This window comes from Malurus melanocephalus, unplaced genomic scaffold, assembly GCF_030028575.1.
Source record: "Malurus melanocephalus ecotype Western Australia unplaced genomic scaffold, MMel_1.1 scaffold_314, whole genome shotgun sequence".
NCBI lineage: Eukaryota > Metazoa > Chordata > Aves > Passeriformes > Maluridae > Malurus > Malurus melanocephalus.
The window spans coordinates 547,434-558,047 of record NW_026623546.1 but is presented as its reverse complement, the minus strand read 5'-3'; the positions used below and the strand labels follow the sequence as shown (position 1 = coordinate 558,047).

Genomic DNA, 10,614 nt, shown 5'->3' with positions numbered 1-10,614 from the left:
TTATAAGTATGTATCTGTCAGCTCAAGCAATCAGCTGAGTTGGTGGCCATCTCCCTGTCTGGGAGAGCTCAGATATGGTGTTCACTTGGCCATAAATTTTTTCTCCCCACACACCACAAAGGATGAGGTGACCCAGATGGAGCACCCAGAAGAGCATGCAGGGGTGCAGGTGTCACTGCAGAGAGTGCCAGAACATGGCACTGCTCTCTGAGGGCAGCAGGGAGATCAGGTCTGTGAGCTCCATCAGGTCAGCAATGTGCTCAGCCTGATGGCAGCACGGAGAGATGAAGTGGAAAGACTGACAGGAATTATGGACTCTGAGGAAGAGATTTATCAGAGGGACTGCACTCTGCCATGCCCTAGATAAACCCACCTGCTGTCCACTTCACCAGAAGCAATGGATCCCCCACCCTATTCCCCAGAAGGAATGGATCCCCACCCTCTTCACCAGGCAAAAGAAGGGGACCTTAGAGATAGAGAGAAGGGAGTGGTAGAGGGTTTCTGATTGGGCTGGCAGCAAATCCCCTGCAAAGGAGGCAAGACATTTGTGTGGATGAAAAAGGAACTCCTGTCATTACTCAGGTGTAGGCAGGAAATACATAGAAAAGGGAAGCACAGTCACATCACTTGGAATGAATATAGAGAGGCTGTCAAAATAGATATAAAACAAAAAACACCAAAGCCTGCGTGGACTGAAATCTAGCCCAGACGTCAAGGATAACAAGAAGAGCTTTTCCAAATACATCCRTAACAAAAACAAAACTAAGGATAGTGTGGGCCCAGTGCTAAAYGGAGTGGGACCCTGATGACACACAAGACAAACTTAATGAACTTCTTTGCATCAGCCTTCGCTATCAGCCTTCGCAAGCCCAGAGGAATCTCTGACCCAGGAAACCRGGACAAGCAAATGATGGAAGGGCCARTGGTATCCTGAGGTGCAGTAGGAAGAGCATTGCCTGCAGGTTGAGGTGTGGGATCCTGCCCTTCTACTCAGCCATGGTGAGGCCTCACCTGGAGTATTGTGTCCAGTTCTGGGCTCCTCAGTACAAGAGAGACGTGGAGCTCCTGGGGTGGGTCCAGAGGAGGATTTCACACCTGATTAGGAGACCAGAGCACATCTCTTTTGAGGAAAGCTTGAGAGAGTTGGGTCTGTTCAGTCTCAAGAAGAGACAATTGAGAGGGGACTTCARTATTTTCTATAAGTGTCTGAAGGGAGGGTTGTTAAGAGAATGAAATCAGGCTTTTCCTGGCTGTGCCAAGCAATAGGACAAGAGCAAGGGAGGGACTGATGCACAGGAAGTTTCACCTGATTATGAGAAAGAACTTCTTTACTGTGTTAATTGTTAATGACAGAGCATTGGAACAGGGTGCAGGAGAGAAGCTGTGGAGTGTCCCTCACTGGAGATATTCAAGAACTGTCTGGGCACAATCCTGTKCCATGTGCTCTAAAATGACCCTGCTTGAGCAGGGAGGTTGGACCAGTGGCCCACTGCTGTCCTTTCCAATCTTACCCATTCTGCAATTCTGTATTTTGTTTTGCTGGTGTTAAAATACCTTTGACAAACATTTTTTCATTCAGATGTTCTAGCACCTGACTATTTTTGAACAGGTTCTTGAAATTTGGCAGGAGGTAGGGGGCGTTAGACAAAGCTGAAAACTGRAAAATTCTGCCATGCCTGGAAAAGTCATAAGCATGCAAGAATCACCCTTCATGCTGCTGAGTACTTGATAGTGTTTTCCTAATAAGTATCTGACTATTTTTTTCCTCAATAAGTATTCTCTTATCACAGTTCCAAGTGTGATCAGACTGTGCGTACACCAAAATATGCAGGAAATTAACATCCAGCTCAGAGGTAGGACAGAACAAGGGGATTTTTCCTGCTCTCATCTGCTCCGGATTAAGCCCCAGTGCTTGAATTAAAAGATGAGAATCTGCTTCTCCTGTACCATCCACCTCACTGATAAAAAGAAATTATGAAAGATTAGCACTTTTCATTCAAATGTSTAGAGGATTTGGCCTGGACTCCAACAAAGCCTTACAGAATTATTAAAATGGAGTAAAAAACAAATGACTTAGAATTCACAGTGAGTTGACCCCTTGCTGGCCAACAGCAAAGTCCAAACCCAGTTGCCCTCTCACTCTCCCATGCCAGCAGGAGATGGGAAAAAAATGGAAGGGGAAAAAATGACAAAAACCTCATGAATTGTGATACAGAAAATTTATTAAATGAAGAAAAGAAAAACACACAAGTGGTTTAAAGGCATTAACCACCTCCCATCAGCTGATCAATCCCCAGCCAGTCCTCCAGCTATCTTAGAAAAACCACTCCTCTGCAATCTACTTTTATTGCTGAGCACAATGTTGTATGTCATCGATATTCCTTTGGTTAGCTGGGGTCAGCTGCCCTGGTTTGGTCCTTTCCCATTTCTTTCCTATCCTCAGCACACTCCCTGGATGGGGCAGCGTGAGAAACAGAGAAAGTCTTGATGCTCTGTTAGCGCTAATTAGCAGTTTTGAGAACATTGGTGTATTAATCAACACAGTGTTRGACATTAAATTAAAACACAGCACCATATAGGATTCTATGAAGAAAAGTCACTCCAACCTAAACCAATGTAGAAGAGAATTGTACTGGTCTGACTGGAAACTGCTAAGAAGGAAGACCAGAATCAGGGAACAGAGACTGTAACACATTAACAGGGAGGTTCTTCAATACACAGCATGAATTGAGCTCATTTTTTTTCTCTCACGTGAATGATCTAAAAATATTTACTGCCGACCAATATTTTTTTTGCTTATTTTTTACAAAAAGAGAATTATTAACTTACTGGTTTTTCTGAATTAATTGAATGTTTCACAATTATATTTTAGTGTATTGCACAACACATATGGGGAAATGAAAGATYGGGAACAGTTGTCTGGTAGTGAAAAGAAACACAGCATTTAAGAAACATCTATAAATTTTGGGTAATCAAATCTGATATTCATTGCATGAATTTCAGAGTGCTTTGTACTATCTTATAGTTCACATGTTCAAAACAGGTCTCATTTCACTTGCAGCTGAGAATCCTCAGCAGTTCATATTTCAAGATTTCCAGTTATCCTGTTACTAAAAAAAATAGTTTATTTTCCTAAGACAATTAATGAAACATCATGTGAAAGAGAAAAGGTGTAATTCCAGTAGCCTAAGAAAATATCTGCTTTTTTTCTTAATATTTGATACCTTGAAATGTAATCAGGCAGCTTCATTTTAAAATACAGAATGTGAGATATGTGAAGGTGAAACTTATGAGTGCCCCATAGRTGATCAATCAATCCCAAAGCATGAGAAATGCTACAATAGTTTGTCTTTTCGAAGTAGGAAGACTCAGACCAAGCCCCATGGTACAAGACCTTTTGGAGCTGAAAAGAATAAAAGCTGCCCTGCTGAATGACAGGGGCAAGAACATGGTACAGTTGGCCCAGCCAAGATGTTCCCATGAAGGCAGCCAAGTGCAGCCCCAAAACCATTAGCCAAACATACACCTGCTTTGTGATGCGGTTTTTTTTTTTTTTTTTTTTTTTTTTAAAAAAAAAAGTGAGTCCCTGATTTTGTGTCTTTCTTTTCTAGTCAGTGTCATGTTTTTGTAGGTTACTAATTGTACCATCAGTGAAAAACTGTGCAAGGGTACTAATACAAAAATATCAGTTTTATCCTGGAGTGACWTTACTATTAAACTGAACATTGGTACATAGTGGACATCATTTCTAACTCTCATTTTGTTTTGCATCTTTCAAGGAATGATTGTTCAGATAAGAGGAATTATTTGTGCTAAACCACAAATTCACTTTACTTGATATTATCAGCTAAGCCTTTGAAAGAACATTAAAAGAACCTGTATTTTAAATTGCAGCTGATAAAGCAGCAAAGCTCTTGCTGAAGATAATGACCTAAAAAGGGATAACATCACAGTAGAATCAGAGAGTGCCATTCAATTGTCTGTTCTGCCATAAAGAAATGTGCTATTATTTCTTGATTTAAGATTATGAAGAACACTGCTCAGGTAATATTCCCTTTTTTTGGAAAGATTTTTATGTGCAGAATCAGATAAACAAAACACTATCTTCTAAGGCTGCTGGAAACCTATTGAACASAACACATTCCTTCTGTGTTTTTAAAAAGTCAAACGGTAAGCTTTCTCACACTATAAGCACGTTAGCATGTAATTTAAATTCCTAAACTCAAGCCATAAATAGAGGTCTCATTGAGTTTTAAGATGACTGAAGGAAGAAAGAAAGAAAGGGTTGTCAGCGCTGGAACAGCAGAAAATAGGACAAATGTACAATTTATTGAAAGCAATTTATTCATAACAAACAAAAAAGGTAGCCAGCTACTTTGAAGAAAACAACCATCTCTAACTGGTTCAAGGGGCGCAGTGATTTTGAAAGTCTATACCTTTAGACAGTAAATGTAATACTTTTCAATACTTAGAGAGCAGTTGTATACTCTATTTATAAAAGATGAACTTATTAATATTTCAAGAAGAAAAACAAAGGAAAAAATCAAGTAAATTCCCTATGAAATTGTTCAGTGTGTATATACCATCCATGTAGGTGGTGAGTAGATGTTCCTTTGCACTTATACATAAAGCCTAATAGCAAAAAATCACTAGAGAATATAAAAMAGAGTAGGAAAGCCCAGACTTCAGCTTTAACTGAGACCATGAATCTTTTTCTTATGCTAAAAAGCAAATAATGGCAAAAATTACATCTTTTTTCTTTCCCTTTGCATTGAGAACTTATAACCAGAAACSTTGGAGCAATTTTCTTTTGCTCACTACAGATGAGTGCTGAGTGAAATACTGGCTGCTGAGGGGAAAAATTATTCAAATTTCATGGAGCTTTTACCAACACTTGATCTAGTCAATGGTACTTTTGTCTACTAAAATGCACTTAAATAGCTTATGTTATTTTTTTTTAAAAAAAAAAAAAAGCTAACTGTTTTTTACTAATCTTTGATGTATTTTAAGTATGGATGCAGGTATGTTTTAGGAAATGTTACTTTTTTTCTTCTAGATAAGAACTGGTTTTGATTTCAAATGGAAGACAGCTGCATTTACTGCTCTTTGTCTTAATAAAATATTAACATCAGAAAAGTGTCTGGTATTGCAGAATACTGGCATTGCAGAAAATTTTGAAAGAGGCTGGAGGTCAAGATGACTGTTTTAAAAGGATATAAATTTTAGGTGGGGATCTTAGTGGGAGAGGTGAGGAAAAATTTGGTTCTAAGAAAGCTGGGGAATTAAACTTATGTCTGGAGAGAATACTGAAAGGGCAAGAAGCATGACACTTGAAGAACGAGCTAGACTCTTGTCTCGAAAATATTAAAATGGAAAAATATTAAGCATATTTGCTRTGAATTTTAATACATGTTTGTATTATATTAGGTAAACAATGGGGGGGGGGAAGGAACTATTTGTTAAGTTTCTTTTTAATCATTTGCAGTCTAACAGCCCCTGTTTTTTTCAGTGCCACGTTTCTTTACAGTTCAGTAGAGATGAAAAGGTGGCTTCCCAGAATTTAGAAGACAATGTTTTTCTGCCTCAAGATGATTAAAATTTTAAAAAGAACCTTTCAGATTTCTCTGAAAAATGCTACAAGCAGTCAGTGATTTTGAAGAAGCTGAACAGTGCTAGAAGCTAAAAGATCAGGATTGCAACAGTTTTTTTCAGAATGCCCTTGTGGATCTCAGTGTATATTTCGCTATGCCCTAGTCAGGTAGAAATATAAGTATGAAACAGACAATTATGTCCCCAAAATAAATACARCTAAAATGTGTGAAAACAGTGAAGAAGCCAACTAATCCTTTAGATGCCTACGGACTTAGGCAGGGCTCTAAAACAATACAGATATATGGATCAGCTGTTCAGAAATYAGCTGTTCAGGTAGGACTTCAGGTTTCCTTGATAAGATTTCAGCAGAACCAACACCATTCACAAATTCACTGATTTGTTTCAAAGATATTTTTAGAACCAAGCAAGTAATTAGAAGCAGGAGATTGGGTTATCCTTCTGATCAAGTATATCTAAATCATATTGTACAGTGGAAAGTTAGAATGCAAGAACTGAGGAAAAGAAGGAATAATGTGGTCCTAGGAAAAAAGGAGCATGATTTTATGCATATTTAAATGGATTTTGGATAGCTACTTTTTCATCAGCCTATGACTGTACTATGACTGAATTTCTGTAATTCTTTCATCTTTCATTTGRTTAAAAAATAGCACTAATGCATAAAGCAATGGAAAATGGAACATAGTCCTCAATCACTTACATTTCATTGAGTTAAGCAACAGAATGAAAGACAAAAATTTAAASGTATACATACACTATTAAGTCTGCCAAATAACATTCTTATTCAATATGWATTAATCTGATAAATAATTTTTTTTTAATTGTCACAATTTTATACCATTGCTGAGTGTGTCTGAGGRGTCACTGCATGATAAATGGACACATTCTTCAAAGTTACGAAGCACAAGCATATTCTAATATTCCTTAAGCATAAACTTTTATAAAATCTATGCAGGGTTGACAATGTGTTTTGATAGACCTTATCCAACTCTGATTATCAATAGTATCTTCCTTTGCAATAATTAATCACCTGTTTAAAAATTCCCAAATGCTAGAATGTCAGAAAATGAAAAATGATGGAATCTAGCCCATTCTTAGCTAAGGTATAAATCTTCATTACCTGTTAGCAAATACCTGACAGATGGCCTGGCCCCCCAATATATAAACATGTCCAAAAGTCAATATAGTAGCTTTTTAGGAGATTGTTTGGGATAGAGTCTATAAGATACAGCTTTTTGTAGTAAATCTGGGCTTAGARCACAACTTTAAAACCATCCTGTGTATACACAGTACCATTCCAAAGAAAAGTGAGATGATGATTCCACCATGATCAGCTTCTTCCGCACGTCTGCTTTACAATTGGTTTTGCTCTGTGCTAATAAGAATATCTTTATCTGTCTGTTCTCAGGTAAGTTAGCAAGATAAGTAGTCYGTTTAGAGGAAAGAGGTTCCATGTGTTCCCTTGTTTCCTGCATTGGCACACAATAAAGCCAATGAACCTGAATTTAAGGGTTTGCCTTTTCTGTGAGTGGTGGCATTAGTATTTGCATATTACATGTCTTCACTAACACTTGTTAGAATGAAAAAGCACAAAAGTATCTTTCATACTTCAGAAGAAAGATGTATGGAATTAGCTGAGAACACATAATAAACTCACATTATATGCTGCTTACCTGTATGAATAAGAAMAGCAAATAAAGGAGATAACCTTTCTTGCCTTTCTTTCTCTGGTCTCCGCAGTATACGAAGAGGGCAAAAGTAATGGAGAAAAGTAATTTTGTTCATTAGATTGACTTGATAAAGTTGGCAAAGAAAAATAATTCTTTTTGTCTCAAAAGCCTTTCTTCAGAGATAAATAAGCACCAAAACTTCTTTCCCTGAATTGCTGGCTAGGGGATAAAGGATGTGAAGGGTTCCTTCTGTGCATCTTATTTCTGCTGCTGCACTCAGCAAGACAGCAGGGAACAAGGTGTAAAAGCTTCAAAGTCACTTACCTCCATTAAAGTTATACTGTGATATTGCAAATGTTAATTGCTAGCTGGTGCCTTGAAGRTAGAATCATCCTTTCTGCTGTGCAGAAACTTCGCAATGAGTCCTCTTGAGAAKGGTGACCAAAGGACAATCAGTCTCAGCTCATGTCCTCCTTCTCTCTGTTGTCTGCTTGCCCCAATGCCTGAACATCTTGTCAAATTTAATTCAAGTCAAACAAGACAGAAACAGGGGTTAGAACTRTGTTTCCTAACCCAGCATGTTTATTTCAGTAATGAGCAGTAACAAGCTTGTTTCATGAATATATTTGATGCTTGCTAGCAAGTAGAAACAGGTACATACTGCCCACAAGCTTTTCCACAAGGTTCCACATGCATTCAAGCTTTCTTCAGAATCTTTTCGATAGGTTATTTCACCATCTTTAAAAAACAATCATTCACATACAAAATATGGCTTTTAAAATCCTGTGCAACACTTAAGACATCACAGCCCAGGATAATCACTGCCACAACTTGGAGTATACCAAGTTTTAAGATTCTAAAAAGTGTCAAGACAATTGTTCCAGTTGGGTTTCTGTTATGTATGGGAAATTAATCCTTTAATGCCCAAGAACCAATCTCACAACAAAATAGACACAAATACTATTCTAGAATTGAACTATACTCTCTCTCTGATTTTACCCCATTTGCTGTGTTATATCTAAATTTAGGGACATATTGGCTCTGTATAATAAAAAGAAATAGAAAAATCCTGAGATAATAATCAAATTAGTTTCCTTTAGTGCTGAAAACCAGAACAATGCATAGGATAAAATGACATTGCTATAGCAGAGGAATCTGAAAGATCTAGAGCAATTTGTACACTCTAATTATTATCAGAGTTTGCAGAAAGATACACCCTGTCTTACAGATTTTAGAAGATACCATCAGGTTTTATCCTCTGATATAAAAGTAGGAAAGTTCAAACAGGGCCAAAATTCTATAAATAACAATACTGTATTACAGTCTTCTGAGAATGTGTCAAGTCTTGAAGAGCCAGATTGTGATCCTGGCTTTGTGCCCACACCAGGAATTATGAGGCTGTTCAGCATTCATACTGCCTACATTTGCTGCCTATATAACTGCTAGCAAGTTTGGAAGCAAGGAGCTTCTRTAGAACCATGGATTCACCCTCTTTGCAGGTGGATAGAGAGTGGTCAACTAGAAAATTGACCATGTATGATACAGAACTCTCCAAGCCATAGGAGTCCTGTAAAGTATCCACTCTAAATATAGGACTGATAACTACTGGCATATTTCCYTACCTGAAAAAGAGAGTGGGAAAGAAGTGTGAGAACACAGAACTCAGTGGCTTTGAGTCATGATGAGACCTTTTTTTTAGGCTTGTACTTTGTCGTCGTTGTTAGCCTATGAGTCAATTCTTACTCCTCTCATTATAGGGAAAGAACCCTTCCCTGATTCCTGATATCTACAGTTCCATGTGTCCTAACTCATGAAAGAGCAAGGTTGCTTAAGCACTAGACCTCTGTTCATCTACACCTGCTTATTTGGTAATTCTTTCCCTAGTTATGCTTTAGAATGMTCTTTAAGACAAGGCCTGAACAGGCTTTTGGAGAGTTTTCTTCATGGGCTAATCTCAAAAGTTTATGCAGATAAAACTCTCTCAGATTTCCACCAGTTTTCCCTCCATATATTTTTCTCAGCTTTTGAACACAGTCCTCACAAACGAATCACAAATCCATCACAAATGCAGATCACACGTCAAAACTTCCTATGACAGGACCCTCAGAATTTCCTAATATAAATTGCCACTCTAGGAACCTGCAACGTAGTTTTCACATTAGATTTGGTATTTTAGTTTGGGTGAAGATGGGGGAAAGGCACCTGCCCCAATTCTCCAGACCTGTAAATTAAAGATGATCTCTCAGGCCTTCAAAATTTGGCTAAAAGACAGAATTGAGAACTATGTGATGTGGATCTGGTAAAGCTGTGCAGGACTGGCTGTCTCTAACCAGTGGAAATAAGGTAGTCCTTTCACTTGACCTCAGAAACTCTGGATCTCTCAGTTCCCAGAAACTCTTACTCCTTGGCAGAAAGAGCTTACCCTTGACTCCTCTTAGTGCTGTGAGCATGGTCACAAATTACTGTTCATTCACTGGTCATTATTATCTCTCTTTCCCCTGTTCTTTCTCTATAAACTTCTTAAGAAAAATATCATTAGTACAGCACTGCCCTRGGAAAGCAATTTGGTGAATGTGGGGATCCATAAATACAATCCATAATTTCAAAAAGTAGGCATTTACATCATTTTGGTATTTTTTTATACAGTTTATCATATTCTTCTCCAAATGCAGTAACAGATGACTGTAACAACTTCTAGTGCTATTGTGAAGGCAGACCTTTCTTTATAAGCTGAACAYTCCAGTCGTCTTCCCACTCATTACRTCCTACATGTTGTCAATCTTAGTTTCAAGAACTGTCAGTCAGAAAAGCAGGGGGTGATATGTGTAGTATTTTTTAACCACACTAAGGTGGGCATTTCTTTGATTTTCCTTTATTCCCTTGATTGCAAAGAGCAGTATGTGTCTTGCATGCAAGCAAACACAAGAGTACATGGAAAACAGTATTTTGAAAATTGAAAGCATAACTTTGGTACAGTAACCCTTGCAGCTAATCAAAGTCTTATTGTTAGTTCTTATTATTTTATACAGTGGTTCCAGATATTATAAATACTTCTTTAGGCTTAAGGTTATTGATTTAGCAAGAGCAATTATGAAACATTAACCAAAGAAAGAATATARATGTTACAATAATTTGTTGAAGCACAGTGTAACTTTTACAGTTATATCAGCATTTGTAATCAATATGCCAGGAGAAGAAATAGAAGAAACAGAAGGAAAAGGAGAAGGAGAAACAGAAGGAGGAGAAGGAAGGAGAAGGAGAAGGAGAAGGAGAAGGAGAAGGAGAAGGAGAAGGAGAAGGAGAAGGAGAAGGAGAAGGAGAAGGAGAAGGAGAA

The 10,614-nt window shown here is 37.8% G+C and overlaps 1 long non-coding RNA gene across 3 annotated transcripts in view; it reads right to left on the bottom strand.

Moving 5' to 3' along the window:
* The window catches only part of LOC130580123 (uncharacterized), a 54,483-nt gene that overhangs the window by 21,486 nt on the left and 22,383 nt on the right, over positions 1-10,614 (bottom strand). For 2 of the 3 annotated variants that reach the window (XR_008966081.1, XR_008966079.1), the window contains one exon: positions 7,605-7,791. This is a non-coding gene — a long non-coding RNA (uncharacterized LOC130580123). Of the gene's footprint in view, positions 1-1,011; positions 1,096-7,604; positions 7,792-10,614 lie in introns of all 3 variants that reach the window. The other variant, XR_008966080.1, reaches the window with a different exon arrangement.